The sequence below is a fragment of the Loxodonta africana genome, chromosome 22 (genome assembly GCF_030014295.1).
Source record: "Loxodonta africana isolate mLoxAfr1 chromosome 22, mLoxAfr1.hap2, whole genome shotgun sequence".
NCBI lineage: Eukaryota > Metazoa > Chordata > Mammalia > Proboscidea > Elephantidae > Loxodonta > Loxodonta africana.
The window spans coordinates 10,892,351-10,917,284 of NC_087363.1; positions in this window are offsets into that span (position 1 = coordinate 10,892,351).

Consider the following 24,934-nt stretch of genomic DNA (forward strand, 5'->3'; position numbering starts at 1 on the left):
GGGACCCCGGGTCCAAATGACATGCTCTGCTACCGGTACTTCTTTCTTGGTGCTATGAAGTCCCTCTCCTCTCTGCTTGATTCTCTCTTTATATTTCAAAAGAGACTGACTCAAGATACAACCTAATCCTGTAGATTGAGTCCTGCCTCATTAACAGAACTGCCTCTAATCCTGCCTCACTAACATCACAGACTTCAGGATTTATAGCACACAGGATAATCACATCAGATCACAAAATGGAGGACAACCACACAATATTGGGAACTTGGGAACCATGGCCTAGCCAAGATGACACGTATTTTGGGGAGAGGGGACACTATTCAATCCATGATACTGATTTTTCCGTTTTTGTTTATATTTGGGTGTTTTCTTGTAATAAACCTTTTTTGTGAACTTGCTTCTTTTCTACTGAGTGTTTCTTCTTAGCGATTTCTTAGTGGCTACTTTTTTTTTTTTTTTTTACCACATACATTACATTACATTACATTACATTACATTACATTACATTACATTACATTACATTACATTACATTACATTACATTACATTACATGGCTTACAATTACTACAGCATCTAGTATGCTAGCTGTTAACATACAATCTTAACATAATAAATCTATTCCTGATATGCTCCTCCCCTGCCATTTCTGTTGGTGTGTTTCCATTAACATCTATATACAACCTATATTCGCTAGGTTTAGTTTCTACTTATTTCTGAATGTTCTTGCCTTTCCATTTGGAGTACTCCTTGAGTAATGCTTGCAAAGCTGGTCTGGAAGTGCCAAATTCCCAGAGCTGCTGTTTGGGAATGTCTTGATTATCCCCTTGTTTCTGAAAGACAAGTTTGCTGGTAAAGTATTCTTGGTTGACGACTGTTTTGGTTCAATATTTAATTACAACTCTTCATTGTCTTCTGGCCTCTAGAGTTTCTGGGGAGAAATTTGCACTGATTCTCATGAAAGACCCCTTTTTTTTTTTTTTTTGCCAGAATACGTATTATTATTATTGCGTCAACACTTACATATGTATTTTTTTTAACACAAGAAACAAGCTGGCACAAAATATATAAAAGTCACATCTAATCTCAAAAACTCAGTTACGGTTTTCAGTGCCACTGATTTTCTCACTCTCCTTTTTTTTTTTTTTTTTTAATAATTTTTATTGTGCTTTAAGTGAAAGTTTACAAATCAAGTCAGTCTGCCACATATAAGCTTATATACACCTTACTCCATACTCCCACTTACTCTCCCCCTAATGAGTCAGCCCGCTCCCTCCTTCCAGTCTCTCCTTTCGTGATGGTTTTGCCAGTTTCTAACCCTCTCTACCCTCCCATCTCCCCTCCAGACAGGAGATGCCAACACAGTCTCAAGTGTCCATCTGATACAAGTAGCTCACTCTTCGTCAGCATCTCTCTCCAACCCATTGTCCAGTCCCTTCCATGTCTGATGAGTTGTCTTGGGGAATGGTTCCTGTCCTGGGCCAACAGAAGGTTTGGGGACCATGACCACTGGGATTCTTCCAGTCTCAGTCAGACCATTAAGTCTGGTCTTTTTGTGAGAATTTGGGGTCTGCATCCCACTGTTCTCCTGCTCCCTCAGGGGTTCTCTGTTGTGCTCCCTGTCAGGGCAGTCATCGGTTGTGGCCGGGCACCATCTAGTTCTTCTGGTCTCAGGATGATGTAAGTCTCTGGTTCATGTGGCCCCTTCTATCTCTTGGGCTCATAGTTATCGTGTGACCTTGGTGTTCTTCATTCTCCTTTGATCCAGGTGGGTTGAGCCCGATTGACGCATCTTAGATGGCCGCTTGTTAGCATTTAAGACCCCAGACGCCACACTTCAAAGTGGGGTGCAGAATGTTTTCATAATAGAATTATTTTGCCAAGTGACTTAGAAGTCCCCTTAAGCCATAGTCCCCAGACCCCTGCCCTTGCTCCGCTGACCTTTGAAGCATTCAGTTTATCCCAGAAACTTCTTTGCTTTTGGTCCAGTCCAGTTGAGCTGACCTTCCGTATATTGAATATTGTCCTTCCCTTCTCCTAAAGTAGTTCTTATCTACTAACTAGTCAGTAAATAACCCTGTCCCACCCTCCCTCCCCCGCTCATAACCACAAAAGTATGTGTTCTTCTCAGTTTATACTATTTCTCAAGATCTTATAATAGTGGTCTTATACAATATTTGTCCTTTTGCATCCTACTAATTTCACTCAGCATAATGCCTTCCAGGTTCCTCCATGTTATGAAATGTTTCACGGATTCGTCACTGTTCTTTATCGATGCGTAGTATTCCATTGTGTGAATATAGCACAATTTATTTACCCATTCATCCGTTGATGGACACCTTGGTTGCTTCCAGCTTTTTGCTATTGTAAACAGTGCTGCAATAAACATGGGTGTGCATATATCTGTTCGTGTAAAGGCTCTTATTTCTGTAGGGTATATTCCAAGGAGTGGGATTTCTGGGTTGTATGGTAGTTCTATTTCTAACTTTTTAAGAAAATGCCGGATAGATTTCCAAAGTGGTTGTACCATTTGAAATTCCCACCAGCAGTGTATAGGAGTTCCAATCTCTCTGCAGCCTCTCCAACATTTATTCTTTTATGTTTTTTGGATTAATGCCAGCCTTGTTGGAGTGAGATGGAATCTCATCGTAGTTTTAATTTACATTTCTCTAATGGCTAATGATCGAGAGCATTTTCTCATGTATCTGTTGGCTGCCTGAATATCTTCTTTAGTGAAGTGTGTGTTCATATCCTTTGCCCACTTCTTGGTTGGGTCGTTTGTCTTTTTGTGGTTGAGTTTTGACAGAATCATGTAGATTTTAGAGATCAGGCGCTGGTCGGAGATGTCATAGCTGAAAATTCTTTCCCAATCTGTAGGTGGTCTTTTTACTCTTTTGGTGAAGTCTTTAGATGAGCATAGGTGTTTGATTTTTAGGAACTCCCAGTTATCGGGTTTCTGTTCGTCATTTTTGGTAATGATTTGTATTCTGTTTATGCCTTGTATTAGGGCTCCTAGAGTTGTCCCAATTTTTTCTTTCATGATCTTTATCTTTTTAGTCTTTATGTTTAGGTCTTTGAGCCACTTGGAGTTAGTTTTTGTGCATGGTGTGAGGTATGGGTCCTGTTTCATTTTTTTGCAAATGGATATCCAGTTATGCCAGGACCATTTGTTAAAAAGACTATCTTTTCCCCAATTAGCTGACACTGGGCCTTTGTCAAATATCAGCTGCTCGTATGTGGATGGATTTATATCTGGGTTCTCAATTCTGTTCCATTGGTCTATGTGCCTATTGTTGTACCTGTACCAGGCTGTTTTGACTACTGTAGCTGTATAATAGGTTCTAAAATCAGGTAGAGTGAGGCCTCCCACTTTCTTCTTCTTTTTCAGTAATGATTTACTTATCCAGGGCTTCTTTCCCTTCCATATGAAGTTGGTGATTTGTTTCTCCATCACATTAAAAAATGTCGTTGGAATTTGGACCGGAAGAGCATTGTATGTATAGATGGCTTTTGGTAGAATAGACATTTTTGCTATGTTAAGTCTTCCTACCCATGAGCAAGGTATGTTTTTCCACTTATGTAGGTCCTTTTTAGTTTCTTGCACTAGTACTTTGTAGTTTTCTTTGTATAGGCCTTTTACATCTTTGGTAGGATTTATTCCTAAGTATTTTATCTTCTTCGGGGCTGCTGTGAGTGGTATTGATTTGGTGATTTCCTCTTCAATGTTCTTTTTGTTAATGTAGAGGAATCCAAGTGATGTTTGTATGTTTATCTTATAACCTGAAAACCTGAGACTCTGCCAAACTCTTCTATTAGTTTCAGTAGTTTTCTGGAGGATTCCTTAGGGTTTTCTGTGTATAAGATCATGTCACCTGCAAATAGAGATAATTTTACTTCCTCCTTGCCAGTCCGGATGCCCTTTATTTCTTTGTCTAGCCTAATTGCTCTGGTTAGGACCTCTAGCACAATGTTGAATAAGAGCGGTGATAAAGGGCATCCTTGTCTGGTTCCCGTTCTCAAGGGAAATGCTTTCAGGCTCTCTCCGTTTGGAGTGATGTTGGCTGTTGGCTTTGTATAGATGCCCTTTATTATGCTGAGGAATTTCATGAAAGACTCTTGGTACGTTAAATTGCATTTTTCTCTCGCTGCTTTCAAAATGCTCTCTGTCTTTGGTTTTCAAGAATTTTATTAGGCTATGTCACAGAGTTGATGTTTTTGTGTCTCTTCTGATGGGTTCATGAAGCTTCTTGTATTTGCAGGCTTCGTTCTCTGCTCAGGTCTGGGAAATCCTCGCTTATTATCTCTTGGAAAATTGTTTTTATGCCTTCATCATTGTCCTGGTGCTCTGGAATTCTAATACTTCTAACGGTAGATTTCTTAATTGAATCCCACATTTCTTTTCGTGTTTGTTTGCTTTTCTGTGTTCTTTCTTTTGAGACTTGATACGTTCAGATATTTTGTCTTCTAATTCAGATATTCTATCTTCCGCTTATTCAACTCTAATGTTGAGTGTTTCTCTTGCTTGTTCTAATTCAGATGTGTTTTCAGTTTCGGTAGTTTTTTTTTGTTTGTTTTCAAATTCCTTGTTGAATCTCTCATTTCGTTCCTCCATTTGCTTCCTGAACACTGTTAGTTTGTTTTCTGTGTTTTTTTTTTTTGCTTTCTTTGAACATATTTAGCACTGAAAAAAAAAAGTCTGAAAATTATCAATTCTTTGCATTATTCTGGCCTCCATAGGAGACAGTTACTCTTCTTAATGTTTTGCTTTAGAGGGTTCTTTCTCCTCCTGTGCTTGTGTATTTTTTTTTGTACTTCTTGTTGAACTTGAGCATTCTGTTGTCTTTAATTTTTTTAAATTCTGTTTATTGTGGGAAAATTCCAGAGATTTATATGTTTGGTCTCTGAGATTCAATATGCATGCATGGGCGGGGGCGGGGGGGGGGTGTTGAGTTTCACCAGACTCCTCCGCTGTTGCGTGAGGATTGACTTTACTGGGGAGACAGGGTTTTCTTTTAGCCTTTCCCTCACTAGTGCCCCCCACTGGGACACCCATTACCCAGGGTGTCCTGCTGCGTGTTGCCTCTTGCCTATCAGTCTGGGCCATTCCCCTTGCCCTTTGACCTTGTAGCTCTCTCCAGTCCTGGTGCCTATTAGTTTTGTGTCTCAGCAAGGTTCATCTCTTAGGCAGTATCAAGGTCTTCTCTTGGCCCCTCCCAGTTGCGTAGCCCATGAATTCCCATGGCCAATTTGCGCCGCCTTAAAAAGATCCAGCTAGAGCTTCCTCAGATAAGCTCCCTTTCTATGTTGCCTGCCTGGGGTGTTACCCACCCCTGGTAAAAAATGGCTGTTATGAGCTCCGGCTCCCAACCTTAGTGGGTAGGATCTCTCAGTTTCTGTGCGTAGCCTGGTCCTTTTCTCCCCTGCTTCTGGACTCAACCTGATTCTCCAATTCCTCATTTGCTGTCTGGAGTTCCAAGATCTCAGCCTGTGCTTGTTTTTATTCTTTGTTCAGTGTGTTAGCTGTTGGGAGAGTAGATGGGATCATCCACTCACTTTGCCATCTTGCTCCACCCCTCTTCCATTCTAATCTTGAACCATCCTTCCATTCTCATCGGTACATCCAAGGTCATTCCTAATCTTGGTCTTCACATATGCTGTTTCTTCTCCCTTGCAGATATTGCTACTTGATGGATCCTTCTCATTATTTGGATCTCAGCTCACGTACCTTGGAGATTTGGATTCTAGTAAATGGCTTGGAGAAGCCTTCCTTGACCATGCTCTGTCCTGTTACCCAAGATACACACAGTAGGTATGTAGTACATTTTCAATGAGTGAATGAATGAATGATTACATGACAGGAAAGTTCTGTAAGTTATGGTAATCCTTAAAAGTGTTGCCTACCTAATTAGGTCAGGTTAACACCAGAAATATCGTGTGTATATGACCTTTTTCTTTAAGTTGAATATAAACTCCCAAAAGGCAGGAACCTTACTTTGTATTTCTCTGACTCTTCTACCAGCACATAACTATCTATCTGTACATATATATATGTACGTGAATATACGTATATATATATTATTGTATTTTTGGTGAAAGTGTTCACAGAAAAACAGATTCCCATTCAACAATTTCTACACATAATGTTTAGTGACGTTGGTTACTTCACATTGTGTCAACATTCTCATTATTTCCTTTCTAGTTGTTCCATTCCCATTAACTTACATAACACTATATATATATATTTTTTAAATAATTTTTATTGTGCTTTAAGTGAAAGTTTACAAATCAAGTCAGTCTCTCACACGAAAACCCGTATATACCTTGCTACACACTCCCAATTACTCTCCCCGTAATGAGACAGCCTGCTCTCTCCCTCCACTGTCTTTTTGTGTCCTTTTTGCCAGCTTCTAACCCCCTCCACCCTCTCATCTCCCCTCCAGGCAGGAGATCCCAACATAGTCTCTAGTGTCCACCTGATCCAAGAAGCTCACTCCTCACCAGCATCCCTTTCCAACCCATTGTCCAGTCCAATCCATGTCTGAAGAGTTGGCTTCGGGAATGGTTCCTGTCCTGGGCCAAAAGAGTGTCTGGGGGCCATGACCACTGGGGTCCTTCTAGTCTCAGTCAGACCATTAAGTCTGGTCTTATTAGAATTTGGGGTCTGCATCCCACTGTTCTCCTGCTCCCTCAGGGTTTCTCTGTTGTGTTCCCTGTCAGGGCAGTCATCAGTTGTAGCCGGGTACTATCTAGTTCTTCCAGTTTCAGGATGATGTAGCCTCTGGTTCATGTGGTCCTTTCTGTCTCTTGGGCTCGTAATCACCTTGTGTCCTTGGTGTTCTTCATTCTCCTTTGATCCAGGTGGTGGTTGAGACCAGTTGATGCATCTTAGATGGCTGCTTGCTAGTGTTTAAGACCCCAGACGCCACTCTTCAAAGTGGGATGCAGAATGTTTTCTTAACAGATTTCATTATGCGAATTGACTTAGATATCCCCTGAAACCATGGTCCCCAGACACCTGCCCCTGCTACGCTGGCTTTCGAAGCATTCAGTTTATTCAGGAAACTTCTTTGCTTTTGGTTTAGTCCAATTGTGCTGACCTCCCCGGTATTGTGTGCTGTCTTTCCCTTCACCTAAAGTAGTTCTTATCTACTATCTAATTAGCGAATACCCCCTCCCACCCTTCCTCCCTCCCCCTTCTCGTAACCACAAAAGAATGTTTTCTTCTCAGTTTAAACTATTTCTCAAGTTCTTATAATAGTGGTCTTACACAATATTTGTCCTTTTGCAACTGACTCATTTCACTCAGCATACTGCCTTCCAGGTTCCTCCGTGTTATGAAATGTTTCACGGATTCCTCACTGTTCTTTATTGATGTGTAGTATTCCATTGTGTGAATATACCAAAATTTATTTATCCATTCATCCGTTGATGGGCACCTTGGTTGCTTCCATCTTTTTGCTATTGTAAACAGTGCTGCAATAAACATGGGTGTGCATATATCTGTCCATGTAAAGGCTCTTATTTCTCTAGGATATATTCCAAGGAGTGAGATTGCTGGATCGTATGGTAGTTCTATTTCTAGCTTTTTAAGGAAGCACCAAATCGATTTCCAAAGTGGTTGTACCATTTCACATTCCCACCAGCAGTGTAGAAGTGTTCGAATCTCTCCACAGCCTCTCCAACATTTATCATTTTGCATAACACTATATTTTAAGCCCGGAAGGTGCTAGCTAAACTAAGGCTATGTGGGATTCTGACTGCAGTACAGAGGCTTTGTAACTTGTGTGCCCTTCTACGGTTGAGCTTATCATACTGTATTTCAATTTTTAAATCGTGTCTCTGTTTCCTTTTCTTGTCAGTGACCTTCTTGGAATCTTATTCTGCTGTGTATCCCAGATGTTTGATGAGTGAATAAATGAACGACTTCTAGGACTTCCCTTTTCCAGCTTCTCTGCCAAGGAAGTCAGCCATGATTATACCATGTAATAGAGTGTGGCACCTAGGAGGTGCTTAATAAAGTAATAAATTCATTGAAAGAATGAATTCTGCAGTCTGGTGCAACCTGGAGAATAAGTCTGATGTATCTACAATGAAGGGCTCATGGTGCTGTGTTTTGGATAGATGAGGAATCCTGTATTCTAGTCTGTTCTACTGCAGAGTGGCTGAGTGGCTCTGAGCATCTACATGACCTGTTTCCTTGCTTTCCTTATCTGAGACATCAGGGGCCTAAGCCAAGAGTGATAAATCAGGCCACATGGATTCCAGTCTTGGTTCCACCATTACTGGCAACTGTGAGCCTTCACAAGGGCAACCGCTTTGAACCTTGGAGAGAAATAACAGTTCCAGCCTTTCTGAAGCTGTTACCAGGACTAGGACAGAAAATTTCAGGGGATGCCAAAAACTCAAGGATCAAGATAAATAAAATTTTAATAACGATATTAAAAAATCGAAATTGTTCACAATCAACAAAATATCAACATTTTCTATAAAGACAGGATCAATGCCATGTCACGCCAAGCCATACTGGGAGCCTGAGCCAAAAGGACAAAAAGATTAAATGAGGTCATACTTGTAAGCCTTGCACGCAGTAAGAACACCGTAAATGTAAACCTGTATTATTAAATAATTTCCAAGGTTTCTTCTACTTCTAAAATTGTTTAGTTACCAATTGTCCCCACGATTCAGGTCTTTTAAAACTGGCAACCACTAACTTAATTTTATGCAAAAGTTCTGTAGGACTGGCATAATGCCCACCATCCTTCTGTAAAAAACGTTGTAGAATTAGTGCTGGGGGGAAAAAAAGCTACACCCTAATCTCTTTTATTTGCATTTAGGATACAGCTAAATACACTCAGATGTTAAAATAATTTCAGAACGAAGGTAAGTCTATTTTTAGCCAGCATATATAAGCACAGATAGCTACCTACTGCTCCAATCGCCTAAGTACCAATCTGCCTACTGAAGAAATGTACATATATTGAAGGCCTCTTATGGTCCACCGCACAGAGTTAGATCCTGGTCATACAAAGATGAAGGAGGTGTGGAATCTCACCTTGGAGTGCTCTAAGCAGGAGAGAAGACACCCCTGCAAACACGGAGGTATGTATCACATGCCAAGGCTATATCCCAGGAAAATACAACTTACAGGGCAAAGACATATAATGGGAAATTATTTCATAAGAATTACTGCAAAACACCTAGATACATACTCAGAGCCTTACCATTCAACAGTTTTTATCCATAGGGTGGCTATGAGTCAGAATAGACATGACAGCAGTGTGGTTTTTGGTTTAACACTGACCTAAGCACTTTTAAAAAACACTGAAAGAATAATTAAAGGCCAAGTGTAATCATTTGTACCTTAAAATGTGGACACTCATCTTGGTGGAGGAATGACGATAAGGATTCCTTGATGATGCACAAAATGGCAAGGCCACAAAATTGTGTCCTTCAGTGAGAGGAGAGGTGAGGAAGCAGATGAGGGAGGAGAATAAGGATTGTCCAGGGCCACCTCCTTCAACTCTGGGTCTGTATCAACTCCGTACCTGTACTGGAGAAGTGAGACGCAGAAGGGGGTGAGAGGGAACAGCTTAATGAAGGTCGAGGAGGAGGTTGCACCTTCTTTATATCCTTCTTAAAGACAATAAAGAAGGAATAAAGCATCCACTGCTTTTTATCGTCAATCTTAGATTTGTGTGGTAGAAGTCTTGCAACACTTGTGATGAGAGGCGTGTGTGTGGCATGTATGGGGTAGTCTCCCTGACAAATTTAGAGAACTGAGGCTCATCCTACTGTACACAGGCAATATACCAGGAGAAAAGTCTTCCAGGTGAATCAAATTCTCCTCTTCATTACAGTGTCACAAAATTAATGTGACCGGAGATACACAGAGAGGTGACTACTGAACCTATGGTTCACTACCACCCCGAGTCTTAGGAGCTGAGTTAAATACACCAATATTTATAGTCCCTGAGTAGTAGGTGAAACGCTGATAGCTCAAACGCACCCAGGGGTGCCTCGGAAGACAGTATTGGCAATCTGCTTCTGAAATGTCACAGCTTCGAAAATCCTATGGAGCAGTTCTGCTCTGCATACGTGGAGTTGCCATGTGTCAGAGCTGACTCCATGGCAACTAACAAAAACAACAACGTAATCTTGTATCCACAACTCCTTGAGTTTTGATGCCTGTAATTGACTTTAAATCACAGCAACAGACATAACCAAACCCAAAACCAAACCCGCTGCCCTCGAGTTGATTCCGACTCATAGCAACCCTAAAGGACAGGGTAGAACTGCCCCATAGGGTTTCCAAAGAGTGCTTAGTGGATTCAAACCACCAACCTGTTAGCCAGCAGTCTGAGCTCTTAACCACTGCATCCCCAGGGCCCCACAGACAGTAGGGTCTGAGTACGAGGCTGATTAGTTTTAAGCTACATGCTGGGGCAGTCAGTCTCTGCTGCTCCGGAGATGATCAGCTTGCATTTATTCACGAGGCCATACTCTAGAAGAATTTACCACTGTGCTTCCACTACATTTATCCTTGATCAATCCCAAAGGTTTGTTAATTAGCATAACAAATATCTGAAGCAGATTTTCATTGGTAAATGACTGGTGCTCAAGATACATAAAGAAAAAAAAAATTTTTTTTTTCAAGATACATAAAAAAAAAAAGCTAAAATATTTTAGAGACACTTTCCATTCTTACACGACTAGGACATAAAACTCTAGTAAGCCTTTTACCCTTAAATTTTCAGAATGGTGACAAGGCTTGATTCTAACATGGTCCTATATCCATCTACAAGATTACATGTTTCTGGTTGCCTGATGCTGGTTATGAAGCAAACTGAATCCTGCCTCAAGAATGTTGTCTGCCTTGAGACAACGTGTCATGCCAGGAATTGTTGGAGCAAACGGAAAGACAGAGGGATGGAACTTCACTGAGCTTGCAGGTTTTGTGCCTGTTTTTATGCCTACTTGCTGATAAGATCTTATCCAGTAAAGGTTTGTTTGTGTGATGGAATTCGGCACACGACTTGCCTTTATTGCAGCAAGGTTTGAGGGTGATAGTTTACAATCTACCTCTAACTATTTATGAAAGAAATACTTACTGAACAACTACTATGTGCCCTCTTAGAATTTACGTTTTGTCAAAAGAACCCAGTAGATGTATTTGACCAAACTGGCCTGAGTCAGGGAAACCCTGGTGGTGTAGTGGTTAAGTGCTACATCTGCTAACCAAAAAGTCGGCAGTTTGACTCCACCAGGCGCTCCTTGGAAACTCTATGGGGCAGTTCTACTCTGTCCTGTAGAGGGGTTGGAGGAGGAGGAAAGAGGGAGTTGTTGCTTAGGGGTCACTGAGTTTCCGTTAATGGTGGTGCAATAGTATGGAAACAAATGGTGGCCATCGTTGCACAACTTGATGAACATAACCCACGTCACTAAACTGTGCATGTGACAATGTTGACTTGGCAAATGTTTTGTTATATATATAAATACAAACGTGTATATGTATTCATTGTGGTAAATATAAATGTATGTTTAAATTATATAAATATACATATGCCACAATAAAACAATTTAAAAATGCATTTGGGGTTTGAGAATCTGAGCATTCAGATTTTGAGGCTTATAGGCTTTTTTCAAATACCCTGTAGGAAGGCTCTGTCTTCACGCTTGTGCTCTGATCACAGGCCTTCCCTCTCTCCCAGTGAGAGCTGCCACCCAATGATACAACTTTGTAATGCAGTAACTTACCGCATATAAATAATCGGTGTGATTATAGGAGGGACACACGAAGGATCAGTTCTCAAAGCAGACCTCTCTAACTACAATCCAACAAAGTGAGGATCATGGAAAAGATAGAAAAGAATTGAGAGGAGGGAACAATTACCTGGAGTTGAGAGTGATGAGGAATGGCTTCAAGAAGTAGGAGGCATTTGAGCTGGGCCTTAAAGAGTGGGTAGGGTTTGGAGACACATCTACATTTTTCCCCCTAATTGTTAGTAAAGGTAAGAGATATGGAGATGTTAGTGAGACTTTTCAAAAGGAACACTTGCTATCTCCCCAAAATCAACCCTGGTGCAGTTGAGTTGATTGACTCATAGTGACCCTATAGGACAGAGGAGAGCTGCCCCATAGGGTTTCCAAGGACTGCCTGGTGGGTTCGAACTGCTGGCCTTTTGGTTAGTAGCTGTAGCTCTTAACCACTACGCCACCAGGGTTTCCAGGGCTTCTCATAGTCACATATAAAATAGAGTGACTACTCATGTTTCTATGAGGTGGAAAAATCTCTTGTGAAAATCAAGATGGTGGGGAGAGACATGGAGAAGTTTACAGCAACACATTAAAGCTAGAGAATGTAAGATAAGGATAGCAAAAAAGGAATTAGGCAATGTTCAGAAAAGGAGACCGAAGAGCATGAGGAGGTCTCTGAGTTGCATTTTAGCATGGTGGGATATTTTTGAGAAAATGGGACATACTAATAAGGAGGGGCGTGAAATTAATAAAGGTTTGGTAAGTGGCTGAGGCATTACACAGCTTTTTTCTGTTCATTTCTAATACGACTAATAGAAAGGAGAAATTTGTAAAGTTAAGAATAATTGCAAAAAGGATGTAGAGAAGCAGGCTCTTTCACTTACTTTGGTGGGAGTATAAATTGGTAAAAACTTTTTTGGAGAGCAATTTGGCAGTTCATTGATCAAGTTATGTTTCAGTAATCAACCACTTTCAAATTACAGTGGCTTAAAACAATGAACGCCTATCTTTCATTCATGCTGTGTTTTTGTGGCAGGTCAGCTGGGGTTTGTGTTCTACATTGTCCTCACTACAGGTTCCAGGCTAATGGGGCAGCAGCTCTCTGGAATATTGCTGGTCACTATGGCAGAAGATAAAGATGGCTCGGGAAGGTTTAAAAATAGCAATAAAATGGCAATGGCTTATGTTCCTTGCACTTGCAATTTATTAGCCAAGTTACATGGCCTTTCTACTGACAAGGGTACCGGCAGGTGCAGCCCTAAGAGGCCCTAGAAGGCAGAATGGTGAAAATATTCTGGAAGCTGAATAGATGACTACCTTGGTTCATAACTGTTAAAATAAAAAAATGCCTGTACCCATTGACCCAGCCATTCCATTTTGGGGAGTTCCTTCTAAGAAAATACTCCAGTAAATGCCCAAGCCTGTGTGTTCAAGGATGTTCTTTCCAGTATCAAAACCTAAAAACTAAATAGCCATCAAGAATGGAATGATAAATAATAGGATAGCTATGCGCTAGAATTCTATACAATCATTAAGGAAAATAAGAGACACGTTCTAGACAAATTGCTTCCCGATGCCATTGGGTAGATTCTGACTCATAGCGACTCTATAGGACAGAGCAGAACTGCCCCATAGGGTTTCCAAGGAATAATTACTGGATTCGAACTGCTAACGTTTTGGTTAGCAGCCAATCTCTTAACCAGTGCACCACCAGGGCTCCAATAAATTGTTTAGTGACTAAAAAAGTTACAAAAACTTATGTATAGAATGACACCATTTATGTTAAAAATTATGATTACATTTGTGCAGATGAAGGACAACACAAAGCTGTGAATAAAATTAATACTAACACAGCTATCACTATTTATTATGGTCAGTAATCATGCTAAGTGCTAACTGCTTTATGGTTTCAATCTGAGGTAACTGAAATAATCATTCCCATTTTACAGAAGTTGACCCTAAGGCTCAGAGAAGTTAGGTGACTTGTCCAGGGTCACAGTGATAAGCATTGCTGCAGCTAGAGCCCCAGTATGTCTGAGAGTGATGGCTGCCTCTGAGGGGTGAAATTACTAGCTGGGCACAGAAGGACAATCTCCCAGTTCACTTTATGGAGTATACGTGATGAGCTTGTATTTGTTACTCTTACAAGCCTGCAGTCCTTTAACAAAAGTAATTTAAAAGTCAACCTTTTCTTTAAAGACTCGAAATTATGCAAACAAAGGGGAAACCAAGAAATTGTGTAGACAGGATGGAGACAGCCACATATAAACAGAAGTTGAGCGTTCCTGAAAGAAAAAAATCTACAAACGCACCAAACACACATCCCAGGATCTGGAGCTACAGTGGAGGTAGGAAGGAAATCTCACATCCAACTGACTTAACACCTAAAACAAAAATAGTGCTGGGAGCCTGGTGAGAGACTCTGGAAGGAGGGGTCTTTCAGAGAGGCAGGGTGACCAGGCGAATGGATGTCGAGTGTTCCTAACAGCCTACTGGAGAAAGTCGTGAAGGCCATCTTGAGAACCCTTCAGTAAACACCGAGAGCGATGAATCACTACAAACAAGCAGCAGGATTCATAAGGAATAACTCATGTCAGGCCATCTGACAGCCCTTTAAAAATAGAATTATTAGGTTGGTGAATACGAGAGCCATTACGGTCCTCTGTACTTGGAGCTCAGCAGTACTTTCTCAGGAACTCCTTCCAGATAACTCATTCTAACGGGCTGGTGCCCTGGACATGGCATGGATTCAGAGACAGGTAGAAGATACTTACATACTCAAGTATTCAAAGATGTACATACAAGAATGTTAACTGCAGCACTGTTTGTAATAGGGAAAAACTAGAAAAGATCTAAATGTAACCAATGGGGGATGAGTGAAAAATATTTGGGACTATCCGTGGTGTTTCAGTTATCTAATGGTGCTATATCAGAAATACCACAAGTGGGTGGTTTTAACAAACAGAAGTTTACTTTCCCATAGTTTAGGAGGCTAAAAGTCTGAGTTCAGGGCACCGGTTCTAGGGTAAGGCTTTCTCTCTCTGTCGGCTCCGGGGGAAGGTCCCTGTCTCTTCTGAGCCTCTGCTCCTGGGCCGTCTTCATGTGGCTTGGCATCTCTCTTCTGTCATCTCTGTTTTGCTCTGCTTGCTTGTTTAATCTCTTTGCACCTCAGAAGAGACTGACTCAAGGTACACCCTGTACTAATCCTGCCTCATTAACATACCAAACACAACCCATTCCCACATGGGATTATAACCACAGGCATTGAGGTTAGGATTTACAACATATATTTTTGAGGGACACAGTTCAAGCCATAACATTCTACACCTTGCTCCCCCGACCCAATTCATGTCCCTACCACATTCAAAACACATTCATCCCCTCACATCATCTCAAAAATCTTAAATCAACTCCAAGTCCAAATATCACCTTCTGAATCCTCTAAATCAAATACGGGTGAGACTTTAGGCGTATTCCATCCTGGGGCAAAATTCCTCTTCATCTGTGAAATCTAGAATACAAGTTATCTGCTTCCAGTGTACAATGGTAGAACAGGCACTAGAATGGAAACCCCCAAGAGCAGTGACCCCAAATCCTCATTACATCTGAGCATTTAGCACAGGACCTGGCATGTGGGAAAACCAGTTGTGGTCAAGTCGACTCCAACTCGTGGTGGCTCCACATGTACCAAAGCAGAACTGTGCTCCGTAGGGTTTTCAATGGCTGATTTTTCAGAAGTAGATCCACTAGGTCTTTCTTGGAAAGTGTCTGTGGATGGACTCGAACCCGCAACCTTTCAGTTAGCAGATAAGCACATTAACTGCATCACCCAAGGACTCTGGCCTATAAAAAACCTTTAATAAAAACTTTTTAATAAATAAATGCATGAATGAATTATAGTAAGTATATATGTTTGTGTGTGTATATACACAAAGACACGTGTGCATATACACACATATGTATATGTACACACATAGATATACACACACATGCACACACACATATATAGGAGCCCTGGTGGCCCAATGGTTAAGTGCTCAGCTGCTAATCAAAATGTCAGTGGTTCCAACCCACCAGCGGCTCTGCTGGAGAAAAGACATAGCAGTCTGCTCCCGCAGATTACAGCCTAGGAAGCCCTAAGGGGCAGTGCTACTCTTTTTCTAAAAAAAAAAAAAAACCAAACCCATTGCGGTTGAGTCAATTCCGACTCATAGCGACCCTATAGGACAGATTAGAACTTTTCCTAGGCTGTAATAATATATACTATATATATTAGATATGGTCTCATATAATATACCAAAGTATGTTTTTTTCCTGCATGATGGTATATGTGCTAGGTACACTAATACACAGATTATACTCAACATAAGATGAGAGAGAGGGGTTTCCTTCTTTTTTGGTAACATTAAGACATTTCAACTCCCCACGGTATCCAAGACCCTTTTAGTAACTGAGTCTCTGGTGTTGCTCAGATGTGGCCTCAGGCAGGCAGAGAGGATCACAGTCATGAAGTATTTTGTTAATACTTTTTGGGACTGACACACAGCAGACACAGGCAAAAAGGCAAGGGCAGTTTCTTGGGCCTTCTTACTTAGGACGGTGGCCGTATTTCCGTGCCACAAGCACAGAACAGACTGCTCTCCTCCCTGCCCATCCTCCCTTCTAGTTTCTATTTACTTGCCACTCTGCCCTCCCTCTCCTATCCCTTGCTTTTCCCTAAGATGTTGTTCACATGGGTTTGAGTGAACACTGCTTTCCAAGTGAGCATCACTGCACAACACCATCTTTTGAGCCTCAGATGCATGGATTGTACTGGGCAAGTTTGCGTACCCCTATTTTACAGATAAGGAAACTGGGGTACAGAGAATTAAGTAAGCTTTCCACAGTGGATGTCTGGCTCCTGAAGCTCTGCTCTAAACCACTCTGCCAGACTGTCTCTCCAGCATACACACGTCCCATCTCCCATGCCAGGGCTTTCCTTCTCTGCTAGATGGACAGGGCCTTCCTTGTCTCTGTATCCTTTGTGCCTAGCACAGAGCCTGAATCCAGAAGCAGATATTCCGTTGCTGTGTGTTGAAAACATGGATTAGAAACAGACTTTATGATAATTCCCGAAAGGTCCATGAGAGGCTCTTCCATATGACGCTGGAAGGAGGTGGGGCGGGGGTGGTGTACATGGTTAGAGCTTTTCTGGAGGGCAATTGGCAATATGTAGTAAAATGTTCCGACCACTTGGCAACAACAGTTTTACTTCTAGTAATCTATCTTAAGGAAACAATCACAGATGTGTATAAAACGCAAATATAATGATGATGTTCATCACAGTGTTATTTACAATACTGGAAAGCTGGAAACAGTCTAAAATGCCCAGCAATAAGGAATTGGTTGAATAGATTATAATACATTTTTATGACAGAATATTACACAGCCAGAAAAAAAAAAAAACAAAAAAAACCTACTTAATGGGAGAGTAGTTACCAGTGGAGGGGAGAAGAAGGCGAATCCAGAGGGTGACACAGAAGGTGCACCTGTGTCGACAATGGTTTAGTTCTGAAGCTGGGTGGTAGGTACAGGGTGTTTACTGTATTATTCTTTATACTTTTAGTTATGACTGAAATATTGAATAATAAACTGGAAAAATACATTAAAAATCATGTTTGGAATTTTTAGCTATGTGGAAAAATGTTCATAAAATATTAAATTTGAAAAACAGGTTGTAATAAATAGTATGAACAATATAATTCCAGCTTTCTAAATCACTGTGTATATCTAGGTAAAAAAGAAACGTGTTAAACTCTTAAAGGTGTAAACGGGAAGGCGTTCAGCTGTGTGTGGATCACAACAAATTGTAGTATTATGGAGAAAGGGGATTCCAGAGCACTTAGTTGTGCTCATGTGGAACCTGTTCATGGATCAAGTGGCAGTTGTTTGAACAGAACAAGGTGATACTGTGTGGTGCATTGTTCAATGTACGTGGCAGGGTTGTATCTTTTCACTTCACTGATTTAGTCTATATGCGGAACAAATAATCCAAGAAGCCGTACTATGTGAAGAAGAATGCGGCATCAGAATTGGAGGAAGACTCATTACTAACCTGTGAGATGCAAATGACATTGCTGAAAATGAAGACAACTGATAAAGGTCAAAGACTAGAACCTTCAGTATGAATTATGCCTGAATGTGAAGAAAACAAAAAGTCTCACAATTGGACTGATAGACACCATTATAATAAATGGAGAAGAAATTGAAGCTGTCAATGATTTCATTCTACTTGGATCAACAATCAATGTCTATGGAAGCAGCAGTCAAGAAATCAAATGATGTATTGCATTGGGCAAATCTGCTGCAAAAGGCTTCTTTAAAGTTCAAAAAAGCAGAGATGTCACTCTGAGGACTAAAGTGTAGACGACTCAAGCCATGGTCTTTACAATCGCCTCATGTGCGTGCAAAAGCTAGACAATGGAAAAGAAAGTTGGAGGAATTGAAGCACTTGAATTGTGGCGTTGGTGCAGAATACTGAATACACCGTGGACTGTCAGAAGAATGAACAAATCAGCCTTAGAAGAAGTACAGCATTCAAAACAAGGATGGTAAGACGTCAGCTCCCCTGCTTTGGACACATCATCAGGAAAGGCAATTGCTAGAAAAGAGCATCATGCTTGGTAAAGTAGAGGGTCAGTCAAAATGAGGGAAACCCTCGGTGAGATGGACTGACACAACAGCGACAACAACGGACTCAGACACAGTGTCCCCCACGACGCTGGCACAGGACTGGGCGATCTTCCCATCTCCTATAGGTAAGGCTGCCGTGGGTCAGAGCAGAACGGGCAGCAAACACAACAGCAGCAGCAGTCCCTGGGCAGTGTGATTTCAAGCACTCTTCCTTTCTATGATGAACCAGTCTTATTTCTGTAACAGAAAAATAAGTAGTAACATTTTTTAATGTCCCAGCTCTTATGCATGACTCTTTTGTATTTTATGTCTAACTTACTAAGAAAGAAGCCCTAGCATGATTTCTAGCTTGTCTCTTAGTTTTCACACATCCATTTTTGCCAGATTTTACTATTTTTTCTTCACATTTCCTCACACTCTTCCTTTGTTGCTAGCCATTCTCCACAAGATATTAGACTTGATTTTTTCTCATATATCTAAAGCAGATAATCTGATTATCTACACCCTGATGTGGTGGCGTTGAAAATCCCTGTGTGCTTTCTTTTAACCAGTCTAATTTTAATTTTTAGGTCCTTGAAGACAGAGATCACAGGGTTTGGCAACAAAAGCTTGTCACTATCCTTGTGAGGATGCAAGGGTGGTGATACACTGCAAATTGGCTTTATAACTTCACACTGGTGAGGCATGTTGGGATACTCAACAGTTCCATCCCATTACGTCAGAAAGAGCATTAGATGTTAAAGAACTAGAGTCCCTCACTGGAACATGAATTCATTAAGGAGCAGAGTGCACATACCAGAGTGAATTTGAGAAGACAACCCTGACCTGCCTTCTCTCTGAGTCTTCTCTCTGTGATTCATTCAAATGGAAAACTTGTTTGAGATATTGGATGGCAGTGCTAAGTCTAATGACCTTGGCCGGGTAGGAAGGTGTTCTTGCTTCTTAAAGAAATCAATACTGGAAAAGAGACATCAAGGTGATAGGTGAGGCCAGCAGTCCACACAAAAGGAAATGGTTTCCTGCAGAAAGAGAAGGAGCAGAAGTCAAGTTCATTTGGAGTGTTTCAGCATATGTTCTGAATTTGAAAACAATGTGCGGGAGGAAGGCAAGGAAAAACGATTTTGCTGCATAGCTTAGGAAATGTTTGGGAAAGTGTTTGTAGCAGGAGGATTCAATTATAAAAGCTTCCCATCCTTTCTTGATGCCTGTATCACTCTCCCTCCCTAAACCAGAAAGAGTAGTTCAGAAAGTTCCAGGTGGATGGATTAACAACCTCATCAAATATCCTTGCTTCCTAATGAGTATTAGTCAGGATTTTTGTGGTTGCAAGTGACAGAAACCCAATTCAAAAGTAACTTAAGCAAAAACAAAAAGGACTTTATTGGCTCCTGTAATTGAAAAGCCCAGGGGGTAGTGCTGCTTCAGTCATGGCTGGATTCAAGGGCTCACGTGGTGACATCATGAATCTGTCTTTCTCAGTCTCTTCACTCTGTTTTCCTCTGAGTTGGCTTGATTCCTAACTGGGTTCTCCTGAAATGGTGGTAAAAATGGCCCGAATCCAACTAGCTTAACACACCCAGCAGAAAGAAGGCATTTCCTCCCCAATGGCTCCAGCAAAAGTCCACGTCTGAGTCTCACTGGCCTCGCTTGGGCCATGTGTCCATCTTGGTTCCCTCACTGTGGGCAGGGAGCCTGAATATCCTGAGTGGCCTGGCCTAGCTTCTACGCCTATCCCTGGAGCCAAGGAGGTGGTGTCATTTCCATCCAAACTACACAGGCAACAATGATGGGGGATAGAGGTCTCCCAGAGGTATACTGGGATGCTATCTGGGTGGTGTAAACAGCTAACATGCTCCACTGCTAACCAAAAAGTTAGAGGTTTGAGTCCACCCAGAGGTGCCTGAGAAGAAAGGGCTAGCAATCCACTTCCAAAAATCAGCCTTTAAATACACCATGGAGCACAGTTCTACTCTGACACACATGGGGTTGCCAGGAGTCAGAACTGACTGGGAGCACTGGTTTGATCCTCACCAAAGGGAAATAATAATGGATGCTGGGCAGTAAAGAGCCTAAGAGGTCCACTTCCCACTGGAAGTCCGTTCTCCTGAAAATCAAGTTAATTGCAGCACCTAGAACCAGTTTGGTAACAACACTAGGTATCACAAAAGGACATGAGACTGCCTTAGCTGAGGAGAGGGTCACAGCCCTCATTCTGTTCTGCTATAATTTGCTTTGCAGCGACTAACTCTTTAACCAGAAATCTGTAACCACAGGTTTATTACCATAAAAACTTCTGTTGGGGGGACAATTAGCATCTATTGTTATTATTGGAATGTCATCATTTTGTCAGGAGTTGCTAGTAATGGTACTCTTTTGGTCTTCCACGCTTTCCTATGGATCTTCATGTTGCAGTTGGTTCCCTGAGGTCAAGGCCCACATCAACACACTACCAGGCAGCTGATTAGTGGCTGGTCGGGTGGCCACATGGTTCTACCAACTCTTCTATTTACAGGCTAGTAGAGGCTGCTGAGGTACACAGATTAAAGAAAAGCTAGTGAGGGTTTAGTGAGGATAATTCTCGGTTTGCCAGCCCAGGAATGGTTATTTTGAAGTTCTAAATTAATCATCAACAGAGCAAAAAAAAAAAAAAAAAAAGATCCATATTATATGTAGAGACTAACTAGAAGCACGGTAAGGCTCCACACCTACAAACGCAAAAGAGGAATAAAGGATAAAACACCGAAAAAGCAGAGTCTTCTCACGCTTTTGAAAAGATTTGACAAGTTTACTTACGTAGGAACGATGGCTGGAGACAGTCAGTAGAAGTGACATTACTCTTCAGGCAGGGAAGCACTGAAACTGAAGGGCAGTGTTTCTCAAAGGCTGGCCTTTGGATCTCCTGCATCAGAATTACCTGAGGTATCCTGGAGGATGGCTTTGGTTGCAAGCATCAGAAATTGAACAGCTAATTTGGGCAAAAAAGTGTTTGTTGGAAAGACAGGATGGGGGTTCATAGAATCGTGGGGAGCCTGAGGCACTGAGTCATTTGAAGATGGTAGGAAGTACCAAGGAAGCTAAGGGTGGCCAAGGAGCAGGAAGCGTGTGGGAACAGGCTGCCATGGCTGAGCTGCATCATCTCCACTCATTCCCTCACTCAAGATTCCAAGTCCTGGGAGAAGGCATGTGACTGGCCAAGATTAGGTCACAGGCCAATTCCTTGGCTGAACCAGTGAATGGGAAAGAGGGTTTGGCTTCTATAAAGGTACCCAAACCAAACCAACTGCCATCAAGTCGGTTCCAACCATGTGGACTCCCTGTGTCTCAGAACTGCACTCCATAGGGTTTTCTCAGCTATTACCTTTCCAAAGCAGATTGTCAAGCCTTTCTTCCAAGGTACTTCTAGGTGGGTTCGAATCGCCAACCTTCGGTTAGTAGTCCAGTGCTTAACTGTCTGCACTACCCAGGGACGCCTCTATGAAGGTAAGTGCCTGGGATTTCCTTCCCACCAAGGCCAAGCCCGTCCAGGGGAGGCAATTACCCAAAATAAAATTGGGTTGACTTTAAGCCAGGGAATGGACGGTGGTGAGCTACAGAGTAATAACCATCTGCCTAGCATCCTTATTGAAAAGTCAGATTCTGGGCTCTACAACAGTCTTACTGATCAGAATCTCAGAGTGAGGGGCCCCGTGGTTTCTGTTTTTAACAGGTTCCCCAGGTGAGACCTACGTACACCAAAGGTGGAGAACCACTGGACGTTGCAGAGAGGGGTAAGTTCATGTACATGCATCTGAAAATTACTGCAGCTGCTGAAACATCAGCTTGAACCAGTGGGCAGGAAAGAAGGGTCGCTGCAGTTAGTAAACAGAGTTCTAAGAATGGATTCCCTCTTCCCTCCAGAATTTGCCAGGATCATGAAGGACCTAGTCTTGGTGAGTATTTAAGGACTGCAGCAACTCCTTGAATAACTGACATGCAATGCCTGCGATCAATCATGGATATTATAGCACAGAATCACTGAGGGTGAGGCTTGGAAGGGGTTTCATGCTCATTTATTATTCTCTCACACGCACCACATTCATATTCAGCCATTTAAAAGATAGTGAAGTTTAGTAGCTAAGAGCATGGGTTTTGAAAGCACACAGAACTGGGTTCAAATTCTGCTCTGCTGGTTACTAGTTTGGTGATTATGAACAAGTTGCTCAGCATCTCTAAGTCTCACTTCCCTCATGTGTGCAATGGGATTAGTAATACCAATCTCACATGGTTGTTTTGAGAATTAAAATGTGACAGTAATGTGAAATTCTTAGCACAGTTCCTGACACGGGGTACGTGCTAATTAAATACTAGCTATTATGATTATTATAATTAAATAACTAATACCAGGCATTTAAGGATTATGTACAGGGATGACCCATGGAAGGTCTCCACTGGCAAAGAGGTTACAGTTGGCTCCCTTTCCTTCTTTCCCTTCAGCGGACTCTTCAGTATCCTGGCATCAGGTCTTAGAACTTCTCAGTGCCACTTCCAACTCCAACGTGTGGTAATGGCAGGTTCTAACTGTGCTTTAAGTGAGGGATTTTTCTCTTCCTTCACGTTCACTGTATTCCTACAGGGAGAACCTATGAGAAAGTCAGGAGTCCCTGGCTGGTGGCAGGGTTAAGCACTCGACTACTGGCCCAAAGTTTGGCTCTTGAAACCCGCCCAAAGGCATCCTGGAAGACAGGCCTGGCAATCTGCTTCCGAAAGGTCACAGCCTTGAAAACCCTGTGGAGCATTTCTACTCTGTACACATGGAGCCATCACGAGTTAGAACTGCCCTGACAGCAAACAACAGCAACATAAGAAAGTCAGACCTTTCTCTTTTTCACGTTGATGTCTTCTTTAGAAAATGACTCTTTTTACTCTGTTTTACCAAATATTAGTGGTGTAAATGATTAATGCATTCAGCTGCTAACTGAAAGGTTAGAGGTTTAAGTCCACCCAGAGGCTCCTTGGGAGAAAGGCTTAGCAATCTACTCCTGAAAAATTAGCCACTGAAAACCCTGTGGAGCACAGTTTTGCTCTGATACACATGGAGTCGCCATGAGTCGAGGTCGATTCAATGACAATTTTTTCTTTTTTTTAATACTGCATCAGAGCTGACTAGAAGGGAGAAGAAAAGAGTGAGAGGGAAAGAAAACCATGTCAGGCCTCAGACACTTGAAATGCATTCTTCTACCAGTGCAGCACTAAAAAATGTACTAGTCAGTTGAGATGAAAATCGTTGCTAGGTAATAAAAAGAACAGTGAAAAGAAAATTGGTACCAAATGTCGGAGAGGCTGTGGAGCAACTAGAACTCTAACACATTGTTGGTGGGAATGTGAAATGGTACAATCACTTTGAAACAAAACAGCTGGGCAGTTTTGTGAACAGTTAGACATATACTTAATTTATGTTCCAACTGTTTTACTCCTAGATGTTTGCCCAAAAGAAATGAAAACATATGTCCACCCAAACACTTGCACACAAATGTTTATCGTGGCTTTATATATAAAAGCTCAAACCTGGCAACAACCAAGTATCTAACAACACATGAACAGCAAAACAAATTCTGTTAGATCCATACAATGGAATACTACTCAGCAGTAAAAAAGGAATGAACTATGGATAAACACACAACATGGATGAATCTCAAAATCATGCACAAAGTGAAGGAAGCCAGATTAAAAAAAAGAAGCACATGGTATATGCTTCCATTTATATGTAATTGTAGAAAATGCAAACTAACCTACGGTGACGGGAAGCAGATCACTGGCTGCCTAGAATGATGTATGGAGGGATAAAGAGGCATGAGGAAGTTTTTTGAGGGGGTGATGGAGATATTTGTTATCTTGATTGCGGTGATGGTTTCACAGGTCAAAATTGTATACTTTAAACAGGTGCAGCTTAGCATATTTCAAGTATACCTCAAGAAAGTTGTTTTTTAAAACACGACATCAGAGTAGAAATCAAAAGACAAGGGTGCCAGTGCTGACTCTTATACGAAGTCAGTGGGTGAACTCGGGCAAGTCTTTCCACCTCTACACACCTCTGTTCTTTCATTTTTAAATTCAAAGTGATGAGTCACGTTATACCTAAGGTCTCATCCAGTTAAAAAAATTTCATTTTACAGGTCAATAGGTAAATTCATCAAGGTATCGGTTTCTTTGATAGATCTTCTACCTCTGTGGCAATTTTTCCCCAGGGTTAAATTGATTTACCCAATTCTCAGATCTCAAACACAACAGACTGATGGAGTGAGCTTTTTCAAGCTCTGAAAAGAGATCTGTCTAAGCCCAGGTCTTCATGTTAATTCTGTTATCAGTACCTGCAGATTCACAAGCAACTCTCAGGTAAAGGATGCACGTCAACGACAATTCTTGAGGGTGAGAATCACAAGAGAAATGTGATCAAATTTTGTTAACACCAGCTTAATAGACTGTGGATAACTGAACAGCACATATGCTCTCTCCACTATCAAACCTTCCTGGC